Raw genomic sequence first — 27,337 nt, 5'->3', positions numbered from 1 at the left:
GAGACTCCATGCACTGCAGTGAAAGATCCTGCCCAATGCAACGAAGATCCCATGTGCTGCAACTAAGACCCAACACACCCAAATAAAAAATAATTATAATAATAATAAATTTAAAAAAACTGGACATCAGACACAAACCTGGACAGAGTCAGAATGCGGCCCTGGCTTCTCCTGTCCCCTTAACTCAGCAGCAGTTTGAGAAGAGTCCATTTTAATGGAGCAGGATGGGCTTACCAGGTAAGAGGGAAGGAAATCCCACCCACCCACAAACAGCGAGCATTCTCTGATTGGAGGACAATGGGCTTGTGCACTGGGATTTCTATTTCACTTATTCACATGGGGATGGGAAACAAGCTGGTCTACGATTCGTATCACTGAGGCTGCTCCTCATGAAAGGAGATCACATAGCCCTACAACTGGAGTTCTGGCCCAATGGTAGCACCATCTGCATTTCTGAGTCACTGTGCTGCGCTCCCCAGGGATAAGGGGAGTGCCTGGACCTACCCTGGGGCACACAAGAGCCAAATGCTGCACGTGAACTTGAGTACTCGGAATGTGGCTACTCCCACCTGAAATGTGCTCAAGATGTGCAAAACCCACACCTGCGTTTGAAGACTTCAAGTGTGTCTCTCAACGTTTATGTTGATTACTTGCTGAAATGACGGTATTTTGAACACACTGGGTTAAGCAACACAGTCCTTCAAAATCCATTTCACTTTTTTTTTTTTTTTTTTAACATGGCCATGAAAACATTTAAAGTTGCCTCTGTGGCTAATCAGGCCTCCCTGGGGGCTCAGCAGGAAAGAATTCACTTGCAAGGTAGGACATGGGTTTGATCCCTGAGTCAGGAAGATCCTCTGGAAAAGGAAATGGCAACCCCCTCCAGTATTCTTGCCTGGGAAATCCCATGGACACAGGAACCTGGCAGGCTACACTTCACGGGGTGAAGAGTTGGACACAACTTAGCTACTAAACAACAACCTGTGGCTAATATTTGTAGCTCAGGCTATGTTTCCTATGAAAAGCACTGGTCTAGACCCTTATCAGCTGTGATGTGCTCCATGGAACAGAAACACCATCATCAACTGGGAGCTTGTTAGAAACAAAGAATGTTCAGCCCCACCTCTTGATCTACTGCCTTTTCGTACTCCATGGGGTTCTCCAGGCAAGAATGCTGAAGTGGTTTGCCTTTCCCTTCTCCAGTGGACCACGTTTTGCCAGAACTCTCCACTATGACGCATTCATCTTGGGTGGCCCTATACGGCATGGCTCATGAGTTAGACAAGGCTGTGATCCATGTGATGACAGAGGACTAGATGGTTGGATGATATCACCAACTCAATGGACATGAGTTTGAACAAGCTCTGGATGAAAGACAGGGAAGCCTGGTGTGCTGCAGTCCATGGGGTCTCAAAGAGTAAGACATGATTGAGCAACAGAACAACAACAACTGACCTACTGAATCAGAATCTGCATTTTAACAAGATTCCCCAGGTAATTTGCATGAACTTTAGAGTTTGAGAAGCAGTGCCCTAGGGCCTAGAATATTGCTTGGAACTCAGTAGGCACTTGGGAAATATTTGTTAAATGAGGAAATGAGCTATCTCTAGGAAGTAGCTGCACAGAGAACACTTGGGGGAGAAGGGAAGGTCCTCTCCTGGCTTTCTCTTTAGCTCATTAATACTGATACCCTTGTCAGATTAATCACCTTTTTTTTTTTTTTTTTTAGCAGGCACATAGTATCAGGTCTTAAGAAAAACTGTGGTCTCTACATCCCTAGGTCCTAGGAGCTGGTCAGAAATTAAGGATCCTGGATCTCTCACCAGACTCTCTGGTTTGGCAGCAAGACTGTAAATAGACCTCCTAGGTAAATGATAATCACAGTACTGAGAAGCTAAGGGCCGGCTCTCAATAACTTCACAGAAGCAAGAAAGCAGAGATCAGAAGAGGAGGACTTAAAGGAACCAAACTGTGCAGGTTGCTTCTCCGGGCCTCTCAAGGTACCCAGAGCATCCAAGGGGAAGCACAGAGGAGAGGCCTTAGACAGGGGAGGTGGAGCAGAGCAGGAGGACAGGGCAAGGCAGGCCCTGCGGCACAGGGCGCACGACCGTGTTTGGCCAACCAGAGAACTGACAAAGGATTGCTCTGCATCCCAACTCTGCACTTCATTCCTTTTCTAGACCTAAAATCCTCGACACAGCTGGAATGTCTGATCACGTTAGCTATAAAAACATACACTCGTAAAGCTGATTTTTCTAAATCAGAAGCAAATGCTCAGGGAAAGGGACGTCATGGCCTGTGGAGAACAAAAGTCACAACTATTGTCTCTGTCTCCTGGCATTCACTCCCAGACATCCGCAACTCCCCACCCAGCCACCCTTAGGCCAGAAAAACAGAGGTTTGGGGCAGGTGGTGGGTAGACAGGAAAAATAGCGGAGGCTAAGAAATCGGGGAACAAGGCAAAAGATGAAGAAAAAGAGACCTTGAGAGGAAAAAAAATGAAGTCCTGAAAATGCCATCAGAAGCTGCAAATAGATGGTGGGGAGATACAGAGGAAATGGGAGTGGGGCAATATAAAGCAGTGTCTTTTAAAAAGTCTCCCTGTTAGTGAGCAAGAGGAGGAAGAGCAGTCCATGTGTGGCCAGGGGCACACAAACAGGGCTGGCGCGCCTACAGTCCCACCTTTCTTCCCCTCCTTTCCTGTAAAGCATCATCTGCTCTTTCTCAGCTCTGACAATTGTCCTAGGGGATGGGCTCCCCAGGCAAGTGGTGGGATACAGCCTGTAGGTTTCTATTAGAGATAAGCCTCGTGTGAGGGGGAAGGTGGACTTGGGCACACAGACGTACATCATAGCCAACTTGCCTGCCACCACACTAGGGCAGCTTGGAGTTCAGCCTGCCAGAGCCAGAGGAAGCCAGAGAAGTGCTGCCAAGGTGTTCATGGTGAATGGAAGGTGTTCCCCACCTCCCAACACCAAGTAGCAGGGCTCCTTTGCCAATTGTGTTTCATGTTTCAATATCTTTTTAAGAAAGCCAACCAATCCTACTTGGCCTGGGTGCAGTATTATGCACCAGGCTCCAGTATTGGCACTGGAGAAAAGGAGCCAGAATTGCTCCTAGCAAGGACTCCAACAGGATCCGTGAACTCCGAGCAGGGAAGGAAGGAACGGCCTCATCAGTGTGAACGCCTCTGGGTTCCTCTGACTTCGAGGCTGCTCTGATGAAAAACAAAGACCCTCTGGGGCATTCACAGCCAGCTTCTTGCCAGACAGCACATCTTATCAAGGTGGAGTTGGCATTTTCAAGCTCAAGGACCTCTCTTCTTTGAGAGCATCTTTTACTTCAAACGGTATCTGGGTCTGATGAGAGTGCTAGGGCAGTCAGATGGGCTCAGTTTAGGTGACTCACTCCAGCATTCTTGCCTGGAAAATTCCATGGACAGAGAAGCCTGATGGGCTACAGTCCATAGGATTGCAAAGGAAGGACATGACTGAGCACACATACATATGCACACACCACCAGAATCCCACCTTCTCCAAAGGGCAGCTGGAACTTCTCCATGGAGTGTTTCTCACTGTCTCCTTGAGAAATAAATCAGAATGCGGGTGTTCAAATTGGTCAAGGAAAAATCCAGTGAAAAATTCACAGGCATCACTTTCCTTTCACTGCATTGCTCCTTGCCAAGAATGACAGTGTTATATCTTTCCTTTTTTGTATGTCTGATAGTACACAAAATATCCCACTCCATTGTTGCCCCATAACTCTTCACATCCTGAATGGACTGGAAAGAAAAGTAAAGTTGGCCACAACTTTTTGCTGTGGTTTCCCCAACTATAAAAAGAGAACAGAGTCATTAATTTGGGATTTCTTGCAGACCCATTTGCCAGGATGGACCATCTTAACCAAAATGCTTATTCTCATGGTAACAAAATGAAGGACTTTAAAATTCTCCAAGCAGTGGAAGTGATGCGTGTGTTTATGTAATCAGAGATTTAGACATGGCTTTGGAAATGAGCACTGGCCTAAAAGGGGATACCAGCATCCAAACAGAATGTGCGATCCATGTGTTCAAAATGGAGCTGAGCTTCATCTGACATAGTGCATTTTAAATCAGCATCCTTCATGAAGTCTTCCTTGTAAACTGCATTAAAAAATGAACAGCACCAAGAGCACTTTAAAGTCGGATTATGATGGTATCACTGGTTAAATCATATGCAGGTCTGTTCAGCTTGTTCTCATCCATAAGACTGTGAGAACTTGTGCCGAAGTCACCCAGTTCCATTGATCTGAGTGTACATGTTCCCCTAGCAAATGAGAGCTGAAGACTTAATCCTGGTTTCCTCCTTCCCATCAGCCAGGCCTCCAGGGAGGTAACTGGCTCAGCCAGACCTGGGAACAGAGGAAGGCAGAGACGTCTTCTGACACAGGGTCTCCGCCTTCTGTGAACGGTCACATGGAGAGGAGGATGAGATCCCTTTCTTTGGGGGAGCTGCTCACCTCTTGCCCACACCCCAGACCTCGTAGTGGCCTTTGCCCCAAAGCCCAGTGAGCATCAGTGCTGAGCAGCCTGCCTGTTTCTGGTTATTCCTCAACAGAGACAATCTGCCGGCATGCACAGTTTTAGAAATTTCATCAGCTCAGGACACAAGGATATTTTGACGTCAATTCCAGCAAAACCCATACAGTCCCCTCAAACAATTTCTCATCTGTGTGGGAGGCCTAACGGAGGTTTTAAATAGTGGCTGGTGGTGAGAGTTGGGTTTTGGCCTTACTATTTACAGTTTCTTCTACTTATGACTCAGAGCACACACCGTATCCTGAAGCTTAATGGGAGACAAGACCCGCTTCTGGCTGCAGGTGCAGCCAAGAGTCATCTGCTGCAAAACACAGAATCACCTTTGAATCCCTTTCTTCACATCAACTTCCCCTTCCGGTCTCCATTATGTTTTTGTATGGTGGATCAATCTGCATTTACAAATCCTTACTTGGAAAAAAAGACGCCCATGGAGGCAGCCACTCCGAGGTGGCCCCCTGCATACTCCTTTGGGTCTGAAACACCACATTCCTAACATCACATCTGCTGAAGTTGACCGGACCTGAAACACTGGCAATGCGGTGTTTTTGGAGACTGTGGAGAGTTCTCTTGCCACAATTCTCTTGTTGTAGTCAAAAGCAATTACATGTTTCAGATGATGAAGAGCACTGTCATGAAAAGCTGGCATAGCAGCCAAGGAGACAGATGTATTAAACCACACAGCTTCTAAGAACTCCCACTTAATGCTGGAGCTCAACACAGGGAGTGCACAGCCATATCCCCTGCTCCAGCACCCTCCCATTCGGATTTAGTGCATCAGGCCCATCTTGGATAAGATGCTAACTTCTTTTGGTGGACAAATACAGAACTGTAGAAATCAGTCATCATACAGGTCCATGGCCTCCAGTGAAAGTAACACTTCTGTAAAGGCAAATACTCTACCAATAAAAGATACAGTGGGTTTGACTGTAGTGAGTCAACACCAAGAAATCCAACATTTCCAACTGGTCATGCAGGACATACTGGTAGGTAAGAGGTTAATTAAGTGACATCCTATGAAAAAGGCATTCTGTGCTCACAGAAGAAGGGAAGCTGGAGGTTAACAAGGTGAATAGTGTTTAACTGCAGGACTTCTCAGAGCTCTTAACATATACTAGGTGTTGTGAAGTTTAAGAGGCTCGAATCAGTGTATATATGTATATACTGTGTGTATGTAGCTTAATACTTCTAATACGTATTGTCTTTTCCCCCAAACCTTCCTAATGCCTTCAAAGTTGGTCACATGGCACCATCACTTTCTATCCACCCTAAATACCTCATTCCTCCCTTCCTTCCTTATCCTTTAATACCCAACTCAGAGGCAGTCCATCTGCATTAACTGCTCAGTAACCTTCCTACCCCCTGAGGTGCCATGGTGTATGGCTCGTGGTTGTTCAGAGCAGAGTGTCAGAGCTTTAAGCACATGAAATGCTGCAGCAAGTCTGTGAGCAAGGTGTGTTGGGACAACTTGCCACCTCAGGGAAGTGCTGAGGTTAAGTAATATCCGTATGGGAGAACCACTCTAACAGAGTGGTCACTTGTCACACATTCCTGATTTGGTCCTTGTTCATCACTTCCTAGGAATACACTTTGTTTTCATAAGCTGCTGCTGCTGCTGCTAAGTCGCTTCAGTCGTGTCCGACTCTGTGCGACCCCATAGACGGAAGCCCATCAAGCTCCCTGTGCCTCAGATTCTCCAGGCAAGAGCACTGGAGTGGGTTTCCATTTCCTTCTCCAATGCGTGAAAGTGAAAAGTGAAAGAGAAGTCGCTCAGGCGTGGCTGACTCTTAGCAACCCCATGGACTAGAGCGTACCAGGCTCCTCCATCCATGGGATTTTCCAGGCAAGAGTACTGGAGTGGGGTGCCATTTTCATAAGCTAGTTAACCTGAAACCTTGTTTCCTCAATGATAACCTGGGATCACTATACCACTGTGGTAAATATTAAAGGAAATTTAAACAATGTCAAACAGTTGGAGAGTTCCTGGCACATAGTAAGTGCTTGATAAAAAGTAGGTTTTATTGTTATCACAGGCTAAAGTGTTACAGCTCAAACTAAACTCCAACCTTTTGGCTTAAATTCTGTGATCATTTCCCTGATTCACCCGCCTGCATTCTCTCCACTCTGCCAGGTTGCTTCCTCGTACTCTTGAGAACACCCACTGGCACCCACTGGTCTGTGCCTTGTGCTCTTTCTCACATATATGCCCTCCAACCTAGTGTGTGAGCTCCTTAAGGACAGAGACCATATACAATGGCCTAGTGCCTTCCCATGTTATTGACAAAATGCTTACATTGTCAACAAGGAGGTTATTTACTATTAAATTTTACTAGCCATGGGAAGTGTCTCAACGTTGACTTGAGAAATTTGTTAGAAATATTGATCCTAGGAATGAAGTGGGTTTCCCAAACTGTTTAGAGGGCAGGAGTTAGCTATGCTTTCAGTCAAGGACCAGAGAGAAAATATTTTAGGCTTTATGAATCATGTGTGCCTGTGTCAGTGCTCAGCTCTGCTCTGCTCTTCTGTGAAAGTAGCCACTGACAATGAACAAAACCATGAGGCTGGCTCTGTTCCAGTACAACTTAACAGGCAGTGGCCAGGTTTGTCTCATGGGTGGTGGTGGTTTTCTGACCCCAACTATAAGGATGGTAAAAAGTGTGGTTCAGGGAAATGGGTTAGTGGTCAAATCAAATGGGTTTGTTGTATACCGATTTGAGTCTTTTAATGTCATAATGCTCATTACCATACGTAAACACACCTGCATGCACACATGTGAAATGAAAGTGTTAGTTTCACTTAGCTGTGTCCGACTCTTTGCAACCCCACGGACTGTAGCCCACCAGGCTCCTCTGTCCACAATATTTCCCAGGCAAGAACACTGGAGTGGGTTGCCACTCCCTTCTGCAGGGGATCTTCCCAACTCTGGGATTGAACCTGTGTCTCTTGCACTGCAGGTGGACTCTTTACTGTCTGAGTCACCAGGGAAGCCCACGTGTGTATACGTGTGTATGTAGATACGGTAGGTTTTCCTAAAATCTCCCTGATCACTTCAAGGTGGAGGATATACGTATGCATGTATACATATTGTATGTGTGGGGGTCAGGTATGAGCTGGTAAGGAGGAAGCAGAGACACAGTCTTGTGGGGCACATTGATCATGAACTTGAAAGCCTAAGCTCTAGCAGCAACTGTGTTTCAGCAGCAGCCTGAGCAGGATGAATGGTGGTGTGCAGAGGTTTACACTCAGGATTCCTAAACCATAGCTTCTCTTTGACTTGGAGTCAATCCAGCGATCCACTGCTAACGGAATCTTCTGCTAGACCCGAATGAATTGTATTGGTGCCTCTGGATAGGTATCCTGTCAGGTATAGCATCAAAGCATCCCACCGCAGTTACAAGCTAGGCTCCACGAGAATAATACACCAGGGCAGTTATGCCACCTAGTGATGCCTGCATGTACTGTTCTTATCCCGAAGAGAGCTGGAAAGGCTTCTGGGAGGGCTGGCATTTGCTATTTCTGGCCAACACTTCCACATGCAAAGGAGTCCGAAGCCTCATCTTGACTTTGAAACATTCCTTGTGGCTGCGTTAGCCATTCCCCGCAAAGCTCAGAGGATATGATTGACTTCTTGCTAACAGGGAGAAGCCCAGTTTTGCAGCACAGATTACCAAGGAATTGACAGCACACACATACACACTCCCATCCTGCCCTTCAACAGAGAAGGATGATACATCTTCTCCTGTATATGAATTTGGGTGCAATATCCTGTTTTCCTGATTGTACAGCCTCAAAGTCTTCTGTATACAGCATTGGCTTTCTAAACTACACAAAAATGCTATTGTCTATGCTAATACAGTCAGAAACAGAAGAGACACAGGGTCAGTGGTGCGGATTTGTCCACCATCCCAGACTGGCAAGCGTCAGAGGTCCTGGCTATTAGTTCCATGTGGATGTAGCTTACACACGCAGAGAAGTATCAGTGTTTTCATAAAATGAGACCAGTCCTCCACCAAACCTAGTGGCAGAGGGGAAGATCTCTTGAGCCTCACCAAGGTTTAGGAGAAACTCTGGCCAAATCATACTTTTTCTCTCCCTTTCATTTCGGATTCCTTGTTAAGAAGTCTACCACACAGCTAGAATCTGGAGGGCCAAGCTTCATGCATGCTTTTCATCCTGCAAAATACAGTAAACTGCAGCAGTAGCACTAACACAGCTTTCAAATAGTGGTTCTAGTATCATACGATGCTGAGATAATAAGCTATGACTGTGTGTTTTCCATCAGGAAGGAAAACATCAGTCCAGGAGAGAAATGGAGGATGAATGACATTTATCAGATTGCAGTTCCTGAAAACGGATTTGCTTCACTAGATCAAAGACAGCCCATTTCTACACATCATCATCAATTCTGTGGGAACCATCCCAGACACTCTAAGTGTGTGTTTTGAGACAGGGTAGCTGATTCTCCTTCTGATTGTTTCTACTCTGGGACATTCTTGATGGTCTCTGTACAGTTCATCAACACAAAAGCACAAAAGATGAACATACAGCTCAACAGGGAAGAGAGATGAAAGCTCCAGGCAGCGTGCCATGGGTGCTGGTCATGCTGTGCCTGGCACGAAAATGTCCAGTTTGTATCCCACTTACCCACTTGTGAACCTGGTACAGGATTCCAGAAGGGACGTCTTTTTGCCTAATTCTCCTTCTTAAGTGTCTTTTGGGGAATAAATGGTAGCATGGTATAAATAAAGCATCCTAAAGAAAAATCAATCTCATGTTCATGCCCACTCATTTCCTTTATATGATCAAAGGTGTGACCAGATCTATCACCCCTGCTTTTGTCCTTGGAATCATCATACCTGTGTGGTCAGGAAGGGACATGCAATTAGAACTACTCGGTCACTGCCTTGGAATCATCATACCTGTGTGGTCAGGAAGAGACATGCAATTAGAACTACTCGGTCACTTCCTTGGAATCATCATACCTGTGTGGTCAGGAAGGGACATGCAATTAGAACTACTCGATCACTTCCTTGGAATCATCATACCTGCGTGGTCAGGAAGAGACATGCAATTAGAACTACTCGATCACTTGCTTTTCATCCAAAGCCAATAATCTCAAATCCTCATAGTTTTAAAATGCTCATCGAAGTGGACTGTTACTCTCTGCATACAGCTGTCAGCTGTGAAAACATTCTTTTTTGGACACAAAAATCTGGCTTTTGCCCCCTTTCCCCCCAAGACTCGACGGTGGCCTACCGACTCACGCTGACAAAAAGGACACAGATTCCCTGTGCACAGGTGACCCCTCTGCTTCAGAGAAAGCTCAGGGAGAGGCATCATCGCTGGGAACACAGCTTCATGACAGCCACCACGCAGACTCGGAGCAGTTACACATGGACAGACCCATGGACGGCTGTCCTGGATCTCCCATCACAGTTGGCTCTGAAGTTTGTGTCTGGGGAAGAGCCCCTTCAACAAAGCTGGATGTACCGCCTTTGAGAATGGCTCTCGGAAACAAAATTCTTGCTTCTCCCTTCTGGAAGGGCTATGGGGAGACAACACAGCTGATGGTTATTTTTGTAGCCAGAAAACAAGTAGAATAAGAGTCAGGCATGTGTTCAGACAAATGTGCTCCTTCAAGGCACTCCGCAGTCTGCACGACAGTGGAGCGTGCTTAAATCCCATTTGTGCCCTCAACACTCCCAAAGCATAATATACCTACTGCATCCTTGGGGAAGATTTCCTTCTACAAAATTATAGAAAAGGGAGAGTAGGGAACATCCTACTTGAGTTGTTCTGTTTCCTGCAAAATTATTTCTTTAAAAGGAATCCTTTCAAAGTAAAATAGACTACATGACATTTTTATCCCAAAGCTGCTGGGTGGTAGGTGTGACTTGGAAATCTGCAGTTTTGTTGCAAGCAAACCTGCTTGGGTTGAGCATGAAGGCAAAAAAAGCAAAAGGGGTGGTGATGAACAAATGGCAAGGTTTAGGACAGACTTAGCATCTTCATAGTTAATTGTTGCTTTTACATGTATATAGTTTCCCCTGAAGACAAGAGGACATGTATTATTATCAGGTGAGGAACAGAAAGAGCAACGCAGGAAGCAAAGAACAGCCACCAGCTATGCTGTCTCCTTGTGTGTGCACACGTGTGTGCTGAGTTGTGCACGACTCTTTGCGACCCTATGGACTGAGCCTACCAGGCTCCTCTGCCCATGGAATTTTCCAAACAAGAATACTGGAGTGGGTTGTCTCTTGGAGTCCCTGAAAACAATTGAAAAGAACTGCTTTCTAAACAACTATGCTCCCTTAGACACAGAAGAGCCTACTTTCATCACCTGGCACGGCCATATTCTATTTCTGAAATGCCTCAAACGATACCTAGCATCTCCTCACAGAGAGGGAAATGAAGGGTAATGTGGACAAGGCTAGGGCCCCAGGATCACGATGAGAACCCCCAGACCTTGTCTTTCTCATCCCACCAAGACTTAAGAAACAGCTGCCCTGGGACTTCCCTAGTGGTCTAGTGGTCAAGACTTTGCCTTCCGATGCAGAGGCTATGGATTCCATACCCCATCAGGAAGCTAAGAGCCCACATGCTTCATGGCCAAAAAACTGAAACAAAACAAAAGCGACACTGTAACAAGTTCAATCAAGTCTTAAAAACAAAGAAACAAACAGCTGCCCTTCTGAATTAGACTCCAATCAATACTCAGTGTTCCAATAAAGTCCCTCCACTGAGTGTTAATGTATTTATCAGTAATTATTTTAAATACTCTATTTTTGAGAAACTTGAAGTATGGGAAAATGATACCATCAAACAACGCACTGTTTATGAAAAAGGCCAAAGTCTCTGGGCTGTACTGTTAAAGTAATGATTGACTTTCCCATGAACTTTCTTCCATATAAGTTGTGGTCCTTAGAACAGGGAACTATATAGTCCATATCTTGTAATAACCTAAAATGGAAAAAAATCTGAAAAATAATAATTTTTTTTTCAGATTGTTATATACAACTGAAAAACTTTGTTGTATATGTGAAGCACTGTAAGTCAACTATGTGCATTGTGCTAAGTTACTCCAGTTGTGTCCAGCTCTTTGAGAAATCAACTATACTTCAATTTTGAAAACACACACATACACACAAAAGACACAGTCTTCATGGTCTTGCACTTTGTCTGAGTTCATTCAGTTGGCTATGCCACCCTGATCATCCTAAGCTTTCTCTGCTCCTTCCCAGTTCTCTTTTTAAAAACTCGAAAGTCAAAAAAGAGTGGATATATGTATACAGACAGCTGATTCATTTTGCTGTATAGCAGAAACTAACACGACGTTGTAAAAGCAACTGTAATCCAATAAAAATTAATTTAAAAAAAAGCAAAAAAAAATTAAATATTGGGAACCTGAATTTACCCTTTCTGTAGTGAAGTTTAATATGGTGGGTTTTAGTATGTTTTCTGGGTTGGTTTTCATTCAGATTTTCCTTCATTGTTCCTGAGAGCAGTTCCTGAAGCAAGCATGGCTTCCCTGAGTGGCTAGGGCCACTGTGAGGATTAATATTTATTTTGCAGCTTCTGTTTAAAGAGCACCTAATGCTATTCAGCAGAAAATCACTTCATTTCCCGAAGCACGTGTTTTTGTCTGCTTACTCCCCTACCTCGTCCCGGGCAATTTGTGCAAGTGTTTTGGCTTCTTCAGGTGTTTTCAGATATTCAGGTCATCTGCTAGGCCATTATTAGGTCCACCACAAAAAAATAAATTCAGAAAGAAAAAGGCTGCCTCAAAGATTCTAGCTGGTGTTTAAAAACAAAATTTAAATAAAGTACACAGGCAGAAAAGTTTGATCATCCTGAAATACCACCACCCATCAAAATGTCCCCTCCTGTATTTTTAGAACCATGTCAATGACAGTGTAGAATAGCACTGCTAATGTCTATAGGCAACAAATAGAATCATTTGGGTTTGGGAAATGTTTTTTAGAAAAAGTGGCTTTAAATAATTAACATCAGGGCATTCTTCCTCCCTTCTGTGTCTAGTAAAGTAAATACCTCTTGACAGGGAGTATTCCTTTATGGAAGCCCTAACTCCAAACTTCAAGTTCAAGGTAACTGCACTATTATTAAAAAGTGTACTTCAAATACAATGTTTCAGAAAATCATACTGTTTATAACAACAAATATTCAATTAATGTTACCAACTTAATTGCATTAAAAGATTCATGTACTACTACTATCTTTGGAAAAAAAGTAAAGGAAAAGAAAAATACTAAGAAGGAAAGCAGAAAAATAAAAGAACTAATCAAGAAAACGGAGGCCAGTTTTGGACAGTAAACTACTAAGTGGCTGGCTCCTACATTAGACACTTTTATCTGAGTTTTCTGATTTAGCCTAAATACTATAGTAGGTATCAACAACCTTGTATCAAATGAAGAAAACAAGGTTCAGAGAAACTAAGTGTCTTGCCCAAGGGCAAAAGGTCTCACATAGAAAAGCCAGAACTTCTATCTGGGTCTCTCTGAATCCCATGTTCCTTTCTTCATTCACAATGACTCTCAAACTGGAGACAAGAAGGGGAGAAATTAAAGCCTGATCCATCCAAGACAACAAAATCTAGGATTACTCAGAGACATTGAATTAACCATATTTTGAGTAAATATGTGTTTTCCAGCCATTGGATCAACTATGATGTGATTCAGACTGGCTTTTCTGAAAGCCAAAGATACCAGATGGACCGTCTTTCAATCTGGTGTTTTTGTCATTTAAACATGGTCCTAGAAATCAAAACAAATAGAAACATAAAAATCTTTTTTTTTTTTTTAAATATGGGCAATCTGTCCCCCAGAGTAAAGACAAAGAATGACAAACAGTTACCAAAACCAGTCCTATAAGAGATTAGGCCTAAATCTATGATGAACCTAGACAGTGTATTAAAAAGCAGAGACATCACTTTTCCAGCAAAGGTCTGTCTAGTCAAGCTATGGTTTTTCCAGTAGTCATTTACAAATGTGAGAGTTGGACCATAAAGAAGGCTGAATGCTGAAGAATCAGTGCTTTTGAATTGTGGTGCTGGAGAAGACTTTCAGAGAAGGCAATGGCACTCCACTCCAGTACTCTTGCCTGGAAAATCCCATGGATGGAGGACCCTGGTGGGCTGCAGTCCATGGGGTCACTAAGAGTCGGACACGACTGAGCGACTTCATTTTCACACATTGGAGAAAGAAATGGCAACCCACTCCAGTATTCTTGCCTGGAGAATCCCAGGGACAGGGGAGCCTGGCGGGCTGCCATCTATGGGGTCGCACAGAGTCGGACACGACTGAAGCAACTTAGAAGCAGCAGCAGCAGAAGACTTTTGAGAGTCCCTTGGACAGCAAGGCAATCAAACCAGTTAATCCAAAAGGAAACCAATCCTGAATACTCATTGAAAGGACTGATGCTGAAGCTCCAATATTTTGGCCACCGGATGCAAAGAGCTGACTCACTGGAAAAGACCCTGAAGCTAGGAAAGATTAAGGGCAGGAGGAGAAGGGGGCGACAGAGGATGAGATGGTCAGATGACATCACCGCTTCAATGGACATGAGTTTGAACAAACTCCAGGAGATAGTGAAGGATTGGGAAGACCAGTGTGCTGCAGTCCACGGGACTGCAAAGAGTTGGACAGGACTTAGTGATTGAACAACGAACAACAACCATGAAGAAAGGCAGTCACCCCTCCAGTTTCCTTCTGCAAGAGAGTCATCAATCACTACTTCTGCTGTGTGGAGATAAAGGTCCCCTGACGTGGGCATCCAGAGGGCTTCTGACAGTACTTGGCCTGCTCCACCTTTCCATCTGCCTTCCCTTGTGCCCCCTGACTTTTCCAGGTATGTCACAAAAAAGCAACAATGCCTTTAATAATCTATACTTGACAAGACTGGAAATTAACCTTTTAGTGAAATCTTTCACATTGAATGTGAAACAACAGAAGCAGTGGTGATGTGACATTTTTGGTAGGTGAGCACATCAAAGGCGCCTGCCTCCAACCATCTCCCTGAACACCCAAGGGTATCTCTGGCTGCCACGTCTCCTTAGTCTCGACAGGCACAAAGCAGAGAGGAAGGAAGCCTAAGCAAGTTTGCCGGATCCTCCACACAAAAGGAAGGTATTTCAACCCACTTCTACTTCAATCTTATGCACTTCATTATGCCTGGCTTTTTAACATTTAGGTAAAAAAGGGAAAGACAGGATGAAAGACAAAGAACATTATTTCTGACCGCCAAGCCCCCAAATACAGAAATACATGGACACGTGACTTCAAACCCCTACACACTCCACCTTAATCTTTCTGCTGGCAGTTTTCAGAATGATCATGTTTAGTATTTTCTGTTGGGAAGGCAAGTGCCTTCAGCATTTCTTCAGATGTCAAAAAGCATTTTAAAACTGAAAGCACATGAAATCCGGAATCAGCTCATAACACTATCATATAATAACGAAAGAACAAATAATTATGCTCATCTCTAAGATGCCCATGTTCTTGCATCCCCATAGTTAGCGTCTAAGGGCCACAGTGAGTCACACACGTGTTCAGTTCAGTTCAGTCGCTCAGTCGTGTCCGACTTTTTGCGACCCCATGAATCACAGCACGCCAGGCCTCCCTGTCCATCACCAACTCCTGGAGTTCACTCAGACTCAAGTCCATCGAGTCAGTGATGCCATCCAGCCATCTCATCCTCTGGCATCCCCTTCTCCTCCTGCTCCCAATCCCTCCCAGCATCAGAGTCTTTTCCAATGAGTCAGCTCTTCGCACGAGGTGGCCAAAGTACTGGAGTTTCAGCTTTAGCATCATTCCCTCCAAAGAAATCCTAGGGTTATCTCCTTCAGAATGGACTGGTTGGATCTCCTTGCAGTCCAAGGGACTCTCAAGAGTCTTCTCCAACACCACAGTTCAAAAGCATCAATGCTTCGGTGCTCAGCCTTCTTCACAGTCCAACTCTCACATCCATACATGACCACAGGAAAAACCATAGCCTTGACTAGATGAACCTTTGTTGGCAAAGTAATGTCTCTGCTTTTGAATATGCTATCTAGATTGGTCATAACTTTCCTTCCAAGGAGCAAGCGTCTTTTAATTTCATGGCTGCAGTCACGATCTGCAGTGATTTTGGAGACCAAAAAATAAAGTCTGACACTGTTTCCACTGTTTCCCCATCTATTTCCCATGAAGTGATGGGACCGGATGCCATGATCTTCGTTTTCTGAATGTTGAGCTTTGAGCCAACTTTTTCACTCTCCACTTTCACTTTCATCAAGAGGCTTTTTAGTTTCTCTTCACTTTCTGCCATAAGGGTGGTGGTGATGTCATCTGCATACTGAGGTTATTGACATTTCTCCCAGCAATCTTGATTCCAGCTTGTGTTTCTTCCAGTCCAGCGTTTCTCATGATGTACTCTGTATATAAGTTAAATAAGCAGGGTGACAATATACAGCCTTGACATACTCCTTTTCCTATTTGGAACCAGTCTGTTGTTCCATGTCCAGTTCTAACTGTTGCTTCCTGACCTGCATACAGATTTCTCAAGAGGCAGATCAGGTGGTCTGGTATTCCCATCTCTTTCAGAATTTTCCACAGCTTATTGTGATCCACACAGTCAAAGGCTTTGGCATAGTCAATAAAGCAGAAATAGATGTTTTTCTGGAACTCTCTTGCTTTTTCCATGATCCAATGGATGTTGGCAATTTGATCTCTGGTTCCTCTGCCTTTTCTAAAACCAAAAAAAGTTCTAAAACTTTTCTACACACACATGTAGAAACCTCCAGTTTCTCTCCCCTGTCACTTTCCTTAATACCAGAAACACAGGAGAAGAAACCACACACCAGATATTGATCTTTGTACAAGGTCACCTTCAGGATCCATTACTGACAGAGCAGTGATTAGGCTAATAATAGACATTTGGGACTCTACAGTTCTGAGAATTTCTCTCTTCATTCATGGATCAAACCAAAACACTAGTTAAAATAGACCACCATGGATGGGGAAACTTGAAGGATGCTTGATTAGTTCTGAACAAAGTTTAAGGAGAGATTCAGTCACAGATTTAGGTACTAAGGGTTTCAAGGGCACTTCTTCCATGAGTGTGGTTTGTTCCTGACTGGATAGTGTGTTTCCTGTTTTTCAATTCTGCCCCCTTATGGCTAGAGCAGTCAGGGAGGCCTCACAGAGGAGAACTTCAACTGGACCATGGCTGGGGCGGTGGGTAGGCTGTGGTGGAGGGGGGCGTGGGGGCGTGGATCTGGCGCCCTGGTAGGAAACAGCAAGAACAGAGGAGAGGACAAGATATGAGGAAGGAGAAGGCATTACCTGGAGGGTCCGTGTTTAGAGAGGGGAGATGAAGGTCAGACAGGCACGTGAACCAGACAGGAGGTTGGGCTAAGGTTCAGAGTTCATTCCCAAAGCCACAGGGCGTTTCCAGGGCTTCTCAGCACCTCTTAACTGTTTGCTGAATGGCTAAATGTGCAGGAGACGCAAGTTCAGGAGGAAGGACATGTCTGAAGGCACATTACTCTTGCTGCCAGGTCTGGGATGGATGTGAACGGAGTTGGTCCATGGGCAGGAAACAGGGAACATGATGTAGGTAAGTGGGAGAAAGGCCCTGTTTCAGGCAGTGGCAGAAGAGAGCCAGGTGGATGATTTTAGGAAAGTCAGGAAGGTTGCAGACGAATAGAATATCAAAGGGTGAGACTGGGAAGAGAGGACAAAATTGTGGGTAACTGGGTGATTACACCGAGGAGACCAGAAGAATAATGACAGCATCGAAACACAGAGTTCATGGTCACTGGGCCCTGGCTTCCAGGTCTATCACTTTGTATTTTAACCAGATAAAACACCTTGCATTATCATTAGTCAGTGTTGTCCATTAGACAATAATCTAGACAAGGACAAAGGCTGCATCTTACTTGCCTTCATCTGTTCCAAGTTTTGGAAGCACAATATCTGACACAAAAGAGTTCAGATGTTCAACAAATACTAGCAAGTACAGGAGACTCTGTTTTGGAGAATGATGAAGTTGTCAAAAATCAGGTGAGTTTGTAGTGACGAAGCATTTCCCTAGCCATGACTAATGGTGACATTGGGGATAGAGAGGCTGTCTCTGACTTCTTTCATAACTGTGGGCCTTCTCCTGACTAGAAATATCCAGTTACTCCTGCATCTTCCCTCCTAATGTCTATCAGGGGCATACTTTGTTTTCTAAGGTGCAGATGAATATTCTGGCTATCAGGACACCCTCTTCTCCTGGAAGAACACAGAGGAGATGAAAAAGCCAGTAACTGAAACTCAAGGGTGCCTGCATCTTGGCAGCAGGAAGAGAAAGACAATCTAGTTGTTTTAAGGAACTCAGAACAACCAAGATTCATGCCTATGGAAGGAAACACTTAAAATGCTGGCCACCTGAACCACTGGACCTCAGAAGATGCTCACTGCATACCTCAGAGTGATGCTTACTCAGCTATAAATCCTATTTCTCATGGCTTTGAAGGCTAGTTCACTTTCTGATTCCCTGCCTACCAAAGAGTTATTCATTTTTATTAATTTATTTATTTTTGGCTGTGGTGGGCCTTCATTGCCGTGCAGGCTTTTCTCTAGTTGCAGCAAGCAGGGGGCTATTCTCTAGTCGTGTGTGGGCTTCTCATCATGGTGGCTTCTCCTGTTGCAGAGCACAGGCTCGAGGGCAGCGTGTGGGCTCAGTAGTTGTGGCTCCCGGGCTCTACAGCACAGGCTCAGTAGTTGTGGTTCACAGGCTTAGTTTTTCCTCAGCATGTGGAATCTTCCCAGATCAGAAACTGAACCTATGACTCCTGCATAGGCAGGTGGATTCTTTACCACTGAGCTACCACAGAAACCCACCAAAGAGTTATTCAAATGTGCCTATTTACTACAAGACCAAGCAATTGCATGTTTGTGTCTGGAGGAACGGAAGTTTGCAGTTACCTTCCTTACTCCATTCAATATCTGCTTTGAGATATGTTATTCTGATTTCTATCAACAGAAACCTTTCCTTCATAGGAAAATCAGAGCTCAGGATTTCCTACTACCTATGCTGCTGCTGCTGCTGCTGCTAAGTCGCTTCAGCCATGTCCGATTCTGTGCGACCCCATAGACGGCAGCCCACCAGGCTCCCCCTATCCCTGGGATTCTCCAGGCAAGAATACTGGAGTGGGGTGCCATTGCCTTCTCCACCTACTACCTATGGCATATAATAAAAGATTCTTCATCGCAATTTTCTTTACCTGTCCCCTAATAGGGCTTCCCTTGTGGCTCAGCTGCTAAAGAATCCGCCTGCAATGCGGGAGACCTGGGTTCGATCCCTAAGTTAGGAAGATCCCCTAGAGAAGGGAAAGGCTACCCACTCCAGTAATCTGGCCTGGAGAATTCCATGGACTGTATAGTCCACAGGGTCGCAAAGAGTCAGACATGACTGAGCGATTTTCACTTAACTTAATAGGGATCAGTCGAAAAGCTGAGCCAAGGACAGATGGTATCGAAGAGAAAAATTAAAGTAGACACAAATCTCTCGTTTGAGCAGCCAATAACTCTAATCAAGAGAAGGGGATTTGGTTACATTCAATAAACCAGTCCATAAAATATAAAAGATGGATCAAAAACCCTTCTGCATTTGAAAAAAAACAACAATGCCCTTCTGATAAGTGCCACCCAATGATTAGTTCCATGGAGGCAGGAGGAGGCAGATGTCTGTATTATTATCTGATTAATCCGAATCACCTATTGCAGAGTATAGCTCCAGAGAGGTACCCCATTACTACTTGGTGAGTGAAGAGACTGTAAACTAATTCCTTGCAGAGAGAGGCAAATTTCACCTTTCCCAGGCTCTCCCCCCACCATAGCTGGCATCACGCTGTGTCAAGTGAGCACGTGATAATCATGCTGGTCCTCTGGCATCCACACCCCTGTCTCACTGTTCTCCTGGCCCACTTCCCCTCCCCATGGTGCTCTGTCTACGTCAATGCACTGTAGGAGCCCCTTCTCCCTGGCCCTGTCCCAAGTGGCTGCCATGACAACCCACCCTAACAGCAGGCACTTGACAAGGGCCTTCCCCTCCACCTCAGGACAGGAGGCAGTGTGGAGACCCTGGGACCCACAGGAGGGGAGGAAATGAGGAAATCCCATCCCCAGTTGCCATCACCTCCCTTGGTCAGACTGCTCAGCTGCTCAGGGAAAGCGGGGACTCTGTCTCTGGGGTTTCCACTTTTCCATCCCAACAGCCTGTGGGAGAAACAGGATGCATCAGTGGTCATATCACCTAAATTATTTTTATTAAAACAAGCAAAATGGCTAAAATCCAGCATCCTAGATAATTTCAATATCCAGCCTGAATCTAAAGGCAGGTATCCCTGAAGTCTTTATGAGGAACGAGGTGCTATTTTCCACCCCCAACCCAGAATTTAGCATTGAAGGACAAGGCAAGAAGTGAAGTCAAGGTGCGGGTAGCAGGCATATCTCTCATGTGTGAGGATAGGCAGCATGGTTGATGTTATTGGGTGTGGTTGGCACCTGGTACACAGCCTTCTTGTCTCATTCCTCACTCTAAGGTATCATTCTCTAAGGTTCCTTCCTATGCATAAGCCCTTTATGATTTATTCATCCCACTTATATTGAAAATAATTCAAATTTACATAGCCTTTCTCTAAATTTCAAGAGTTTAAAGGAAATTTAAGCTACTGCTTTAGCTGCTGGGCAGAAAGGGACTGCAAAGAGTAAGGCATTATGCATCAGTGCATCAGCACCTTGGTACTCAATAAATGGTGGTGGTGGTGGTGGTTCAGTCGCTAAGTCGTGTCTGACTCTTGTCACTCCATGGACTGTAGTCCACCAGGCTCCTCTGTCCATGGGATTATCCAGGCAAGAATACTGGAGTGAGTTGCCATTTCCTTCTCCAGGGGATCTTCCCGACCCAGGAATCGAAGCCAGGTCTCCTGCACTACAGGCAGATTCTTTACCAACTGAGCTATAAGGGAAGCCCAACACTAAATGAATAAATGTTAATGAGTTAAATAGAAATACTAGAAGTGAAGCCAGCACCCTGCACCAAGGGCACTGTCCCCTCTTTACTAGGTCTTAGTTCCTAAATCCTGAGACGGCACCAGAGTAACGCCATGGCAACAACAGGGACAAAGTCACTTGCCCACACAACACTGCTGTTGTTGTGTTTGGCCAAACCTTGGGCAATGCTTCCCACTTCTTGAGTCTTTCTCAATCCTCTCCTCAAGATCCAGTTCTATTTCCCTAAGGCCTCCTGTTCTTAGGGACTTCCCGCTTCTCGACAGCGCTGCACAGTTGATTCACCTCATGTGGAATTTAAAATCAGAATAAGCACCCCTTTTACTTTCTGAGAAAAGGTGTGAGGTTTGGGTGATAAAGCCTCAGGAGAGCCATGCAGTGGCTTCCAGCCAGTCATGCTGATGATCCCCATCTCTATACCCAACCGAGTGGCCCAGATACCAGTGAAAGAAAGAAAAGTCATTACTTCTGCTCCCTTGGCTGGAAAGGGGCATTTCTCTGGACTGGTGTTCCCCTGGAGAGGCCTCTGGGGGTCCTGAAGATCAGGTCTGTTTAAGAATATGAACCACTCTAAACCAGCATCCTGCAAAAGCTTACAAGGTCAGCAGAGAGCAGTGGGGAGGGGCTGTGCTGGCCGGGATGGAGGCAGGGAAGAGGTCTCAGAGGAGGAGACCTGGAGCAGAATGTTGAAAAAAGAAGGAGTGAACCCAGTAGAGAAGATCCAAGAGGGCACTTCAGGCAGAGGGAACAGCCTGGATAAAGGCTCTGCACGTTTGTGACCACTGCTTCTTCGATGAGCAGCCTTCAGCCATTTGCAGGCAGTAGGTGCATTTCACGTGTGTATTTGTGCATTTGGTGGCCCCATGGCATTGCTACCTGGAGTGATGGCAGTGGCATCCCCTTTTATCTCCTTCATATGTAGGGCAGGGATAGGAGTTCTGTGTCTACAGGGAAATAGTCTCCATCCTTGAGGGCGAGTGTTTCTACTCTTACTACCAAGGTCCGAGGACACGCTCCCTTCAAAAAGCCTGTGATAAAGTAAAACAAGGTATCCCACTTCAGGTGAGTTCTCCTTCCATACTGGACTCTTCTAATTTAACACAATCGTCTGAAAGCAACAGAATTTACAAAGCTTGGGTATCTCACCCAAGACAAAGATCCACAAACAGACCGTAATGTAAAAAGGTCAGGAGTGGGCACTCAGATCAGACACGTTCACCGGTGTGCTTGCTGACCTGCAGGACACATCTGTGAGCACCAGGGTGGCCACGCAAAGCCCAGCAATCATGACACACCATTCAATGGCGCCGCTGACAACAAAGCTCCCCTTAGAGACCAACGAGTATAGTATCCAATGCCTTCACGTGTGGAGCTGCTATTGTCCCTAAATAAAAATTCAAGTTCCACAGAAAAAGAGATTCCCTTCATCATGGGTTATCTTATTTCACAAAAAAGAAGCTTGTTAAGAAAGATGGGCATGGAAGGAGACAGGGAGAAGACAGCCACAGCCCCATGAGACAATACTATAGAGTATTTACACCTATCAGTGTAACCTGATAATGCAAAAGTTGTGTCATTCAGAACCTGGTGTAAATGTTGAGCACACTTTATATTGTATTATATAAATGTAAAGAGTAATTCAGATAATGTTCCCTGGCCTTGTATTTGTACAAAAGAGAATTTTTGTACATCAACATAGTCAACTAATAGTTTGGTAAAATAAAAGAATAACCTGGAATCAGATTGGCCTAATTGAAATCTTTGGTCTCCTATTTACTAGTTGTATGTCCTTGGAAAATCTTCAATGTTTCAAAAGCCTCATCTTTAAAATGGGGATCTTCACCCTCACAGGCCTGCTGAGAGGCTGAGACGGTTAATGTATACCAAGTGTTTAATGCACTGTCTGGCACATGGCATGCGATCAATAAATATTAACTATTATGAGTATAAAAGAGTAGGAACATTAAATGATACCTTTTCAACTTAAGAATCCTAGGTGATTCCAAACTGAGTTTCCTATGAGAACAGTAAAAAAATAAGCCAGTATTGCTTCTTTGGTTGCTCAGTGGTAAAGAATACACCTGCCAATTCAGGAGACGTAGGTTCGATCCCTGGTCTGTGAAAATCCCCTGGAGAAGGAAATGGCAACCCACTGCAGTATTCTTGCCTGGGAAATCCCATGGACAGAGGAGCCTGGTGGGCCACAGTCCATGGGATGGCAAAAGAGTTGGACACAATTTAGTGCCTAAACAACAACAAAACAACAACGAAATTGCAAAATAAAGTAAGAACATGTTGGCCTACATGTTAAACTATGGAAAACACTGGGAAAGTCAACTTTAGTCCTGGTCCTGAACTACCTTTCTGTATTGGGCCTTCCACTAGGTTCAGAATAAGCTTTGGTAGAATTACTGCGGGATAATGCCTCAAACCCCTTCCAGCCATAACATCCTGGAGTCAACCTTCAGGGCAGCTGTGATGGCAAAGGTCAACTCAGTACATTTCATAAACCATAATTAGAGGACAGTGTGATGGGGCCTATTGGCTGTGTTATGTAATTAGCCTTCTGCCTCAAGGGAGGGAGTGCCTGTGTACAATTATGCAATCACATTCCGAAAGGAAAGGCACTAAGGCACATCAAATCACAAAGAAAAACAACTCTCATTCCTTGGAGCCACAGTTTCCACCTAGGAATGCTGTCCAGGTAATTTGAGTCTGCACCTTCTTAGCACCAAATATTTGAACAGCTCTTTACTTTTGTAATACCTGGTAATACAAAGGGCACATTTACATGGCCCGTTCTTATTGGCTTTATATTAAACTGGAGAGCTATAGCCCATTATACCTGTGCTGTAACCTGGTACCTCCCGCTTAGCCTAAAATCCTAGTGCAAACTTTACGGTTTTTAAACTTTGGAGTATGTAAGATTCACCTAGGGAGCTTGTTAAAAATGCAGACCCTCTCCCTCCATACCGATTCTTCAGGTCTACTGTGGAGCCCAGTGATATGCCATTTTCACAGCCTCCCCAGATTCTCGACATGAGTGATGCCTCTGCAAAAAGCACTCTAAGACTCATTTTGAGTAGCTTTGGGGAGACCGTGTAAGTGGCTGAGCAACCATCACCACCGAAACTGAGACTTGTGCACTTCACCTCACCATCAGGTAGCAAGAAAAACTAAAACACCATCTGTCCATCTCCTTTCCTGTACAAATTTCCAAGATTTAAAACAACTTGGGAGCACTGCCTGAACCTCTTTATCATTTTCGAAACCTTCATCCCATCCATTCTCAACTTCTTAGATGAAGGGTATCAGATACATCTATTTGCTCTTGCAAAATATTTAAAATCCCTTAGCTCCTTTATCCCTTCCCAAACCTTCCTTGGCTTCGTTAGGTTGTTCTTAAGGTATATTGGTCCAGCTACAGATCTAGTATAAATGGCCAGAGACATGTTTTTGATTTTGATCCCAACACCCTCCACAATTACACCCAGCCTGCCTTTTGGACCATAACCACAATTTGGTCAGTCTTCAGAGAACTGTCCACAGTAACATGTAAACCCATTTACTGGGTTATCACCTATAATTCTGGCTGCTCACCTCCAAGTGCAATTTGAGTTATCTTTTCCATGTGCTTTGTTTATACAGATGCTCTTTGGCTTCTTTTCTGCACACATGGCTCATGTCAGATCAGTATTTCACTATTACATCCAGAAGTTTCACTACACACAAGATTACATAAAAGCGAACAAATGGACCAGCGTCTAGAGGCCTGTACTGTTTATAATCTTCATTCAAAGAAATGACATTGTCTATCTACCCATTGTTTCCTGTCTCTGAGATAATCTCCACCCTTGAGACTGTTTCCTCTGATACCATGTTCATTAACAATTGTAGGAGGAGGACATATCTGGAAAAATGTGCTATGTCAATTGCATTTATTCACCAAATTCTCATGACAATTGCTCAATTGTTCCAGGTTCTTTGACATCTTAGCCTTGACTCCGGCTTACCGAGTATTTAATTGTGCTGTGCATTTAAGTCTGCAAGCAAGGCTGAGTAAGTGCTGCCCATTGTCCTGTAAGCCTGAGTCATTCATTCAGTCAATACAGACCTTTCTGGGAAAAATGAGATTACCTCACCCACATCAAGAGTCTTAGCTTTTGGGAACGACCACACTCAAGTATGTACCTATCTGTGCAGTCCAGTTCTTCAGTGTAGCTCACTTAGCCCTGGATTTACAGCCCATCACCCTATAAAGCAACAAAATTATATTGGGCACCCAAACAGTTAAAGCCTTTCCCCTACTGACTAAGATGCAGAAACAAGTACTCTTGAAAAAACAAAGAGAAATTAGTCTGATAATGAAAAACCACTGAAAGCAATTTACAAACCATTTCCCCTGACAGTATATAAACTGTTAATATAATGTACATAATTCAGGGTCGGTCCTTTTTGGATTCCTCCCTTCTAATCATGCATCTTTCTAGCAGCAATACTGACACCTGAATCTTTTCTCATAGTTTCAGAAGGATATATGGTAGCAAACATAACTATGCATTGAATGAAGCTAATGGTTTGTATTGTTTATTCAATGGAAATGTCTCTTGTAATTAAAAATAAAGGTTGATCAAGCAACTGTGAAACCAAATATTCACAGAATCCAAGCACTTGTGCAAAGCCTAAATTGGTGCTCTGCACCTTTAAATAAACAAACTAGGGGATCACCACAAATAAAAGGGAACTTAAGTGGTAAAACTACTATTTCCTTAAAAAACTATGCAAGCCAAGAAAGAAGTTTTGCAAAATAAAATTGAGTGGAGGCTATAATAAAGGGGGAGCCCTGATATCCCAAAGAAGAGAAAAGCAAAAAGAAATTTCAGAAAGGATAACAAATTAGTTTAGCAAAGTCACAATGAGCGAGGGCAGACACAAATAAAGGCAGAGGATGCAGCGTCCAAGCAAAGAGGAAGGGGCGAGTGGAAACAGCTGGAACTGTTCAGCTGTGTCAACATTCGGCTGTTTCACAGATTGACTAGCAAAGTGTCATCTGAAACCAATTACATTCCCAAAACCCCACGGACCCAGTTCATAACATTGATTAATCCACATTGTGAAAAAATCCCCAAGCAAGACTAGAACAGCTGTCAGCCCTTGGAGCTCAAAACACACACACACACACACACACACACACACACACAACAGCAATTGCTTAAGAAAAAGAAAGGAAGAAAAAGCTCCTCTTGAAATTTTAGGGGTTTTTCAGAAGGTATGCCTACTGAAATAGAATATAGATTTAAAACCGCTTCTACCAGTGCCTGTTTGAGAACAAACGACTATAATTAGAAAAGCAGGGGTTACATTAAAATAAACCGAAAGTCCATTCCCAAAATCAGAATGAGCTGCCTCCAAGTCTAGAATACCTTGTGTCTTTTTGCTCCTTTTTGGGTATAACACTACGCATTTCATTTTTCTTAAGTGCTTTTCTTCCTTCTCATTATCTTAAATGCATTGCTCCCATCAAAATATATATTTAATATATTTTCTAATCAAGACATTTTTAATACTTCTGTCACATTTCACAAAGGGAGAAGTAAACACAAAGTCCTTGATTTGCAAACATGCAGCTTGTTCTTGAGTCGAATATACAAACGGCCCCCACAGCCCTGCCACGCCTCCTCTCCTTGTATGGGCACCTGTTAAGGTTTTCACGAAGCTTTGGCCTTGCCTCTGGAGACAGCAGGGTTAGCTATCCAGCCACCAGGCACACAGAGGTGACCTGGACACTACATACATGGCTATGAAAGGCCTTAAGAAGTTCCAATTTTGTACTTGGTCTGCTATCTCCACAGTGATACCATAGAAGCTGTAAAAGTCTGACATCCTTTGGATGGATTTTTTTTCTGCCCACAGAAATAAAATATAGGCTTACTCATTTGTTCACTCATTCAGCAAACATTTGTTGAATGTTTACTCTATACCCAATACTGGGTTTCAGCATTCACTTTTTATATATGTGCAAAAGCACTGAAAGTTTTAGTGACCTGGGTGACCTGCCTAAGGCCATACAAAGAGATTGTGCTCCAGTCTGGACTCAAACCCAAAGCCACCTGATATCTAATTCAGTTCTCTTTCTAAAAAACCATGTTACTACATTATGCTTAACATAGATTTTCATAAGCTAGATAGGGAGCCCCCAAAGCAAGCAAAATATAGTTCCTACAGGGGAACGCATTCCAAGTTACAAAAAACGGTACAAATAGGACTTTAAGGACATAAGCAGTTCATATATTCAGATTACACTCTAATTTTGCTCTTTTCCTTTCTAAGTATCCCATTAGTAATCTAATGGTCTCCTGTTGAAATGCCACTCTGTAAATTTTATGAAACTGAAGTATGCCTTTGATACACGGATCCTTTTGCTTGTGTTTCATAGACTAATCTCTACTACTAGAATTCACTTTTTCTCTGTAACTCAGACCTTTCAGAGAAATACAAACCTTCATTCCATTGGTATATCCTTGGATTTAAAAAACAAAGGAAAGCAAACAAACCACAATTTACTGTCAGGCAAAGGAACCTCGGCTTATTCTTTGGATTTCAGAATTGGAAGGCCAACATTAACAACAGCAACTTATTTCAGATATAAAGAAGTCATGTTACTAAATACTGTTCTTCAAACCATAACATTCTCCAAGCTTTGCAGTAG

The 27,337-nt window shown here is 44.0% G+C and overlaps 1 protein-coding gene across 3 annotated transcripts in view; it reads right to left on the bottom strand.

The window, feature by feature from the left end:
- RORA (RAR related orphan receptor A) overlaps window positions 1-27,337 on the bottom strand; it is an 809,950-nt gene that overhangs the window by 619,336 nt on the left and 163,277 nt on the right. The gene's annotated exons all lie outside the window — the stretch shown is intronic.

This window comes from Bos taurus, chromosome 10 (genome assembly GCF_002263795.3).
Source record: "Bos taurus isolate L1 Dominette 01449 registration number 42190680 breed Hereford chromosome 10, ARS-UCD2.0, whole genome shotgun sequence".
Taxonomy (NCBI): Eukaryota; Metazoa; Chordata; class Mammalia; order Artiodactyla; family Bovidae; genus Bos; species Bos taurus.
Note: the sequence above shows the minus strand (reverse complement) of the source record. Positions and strands in the feature narration are given on the sequence as shown.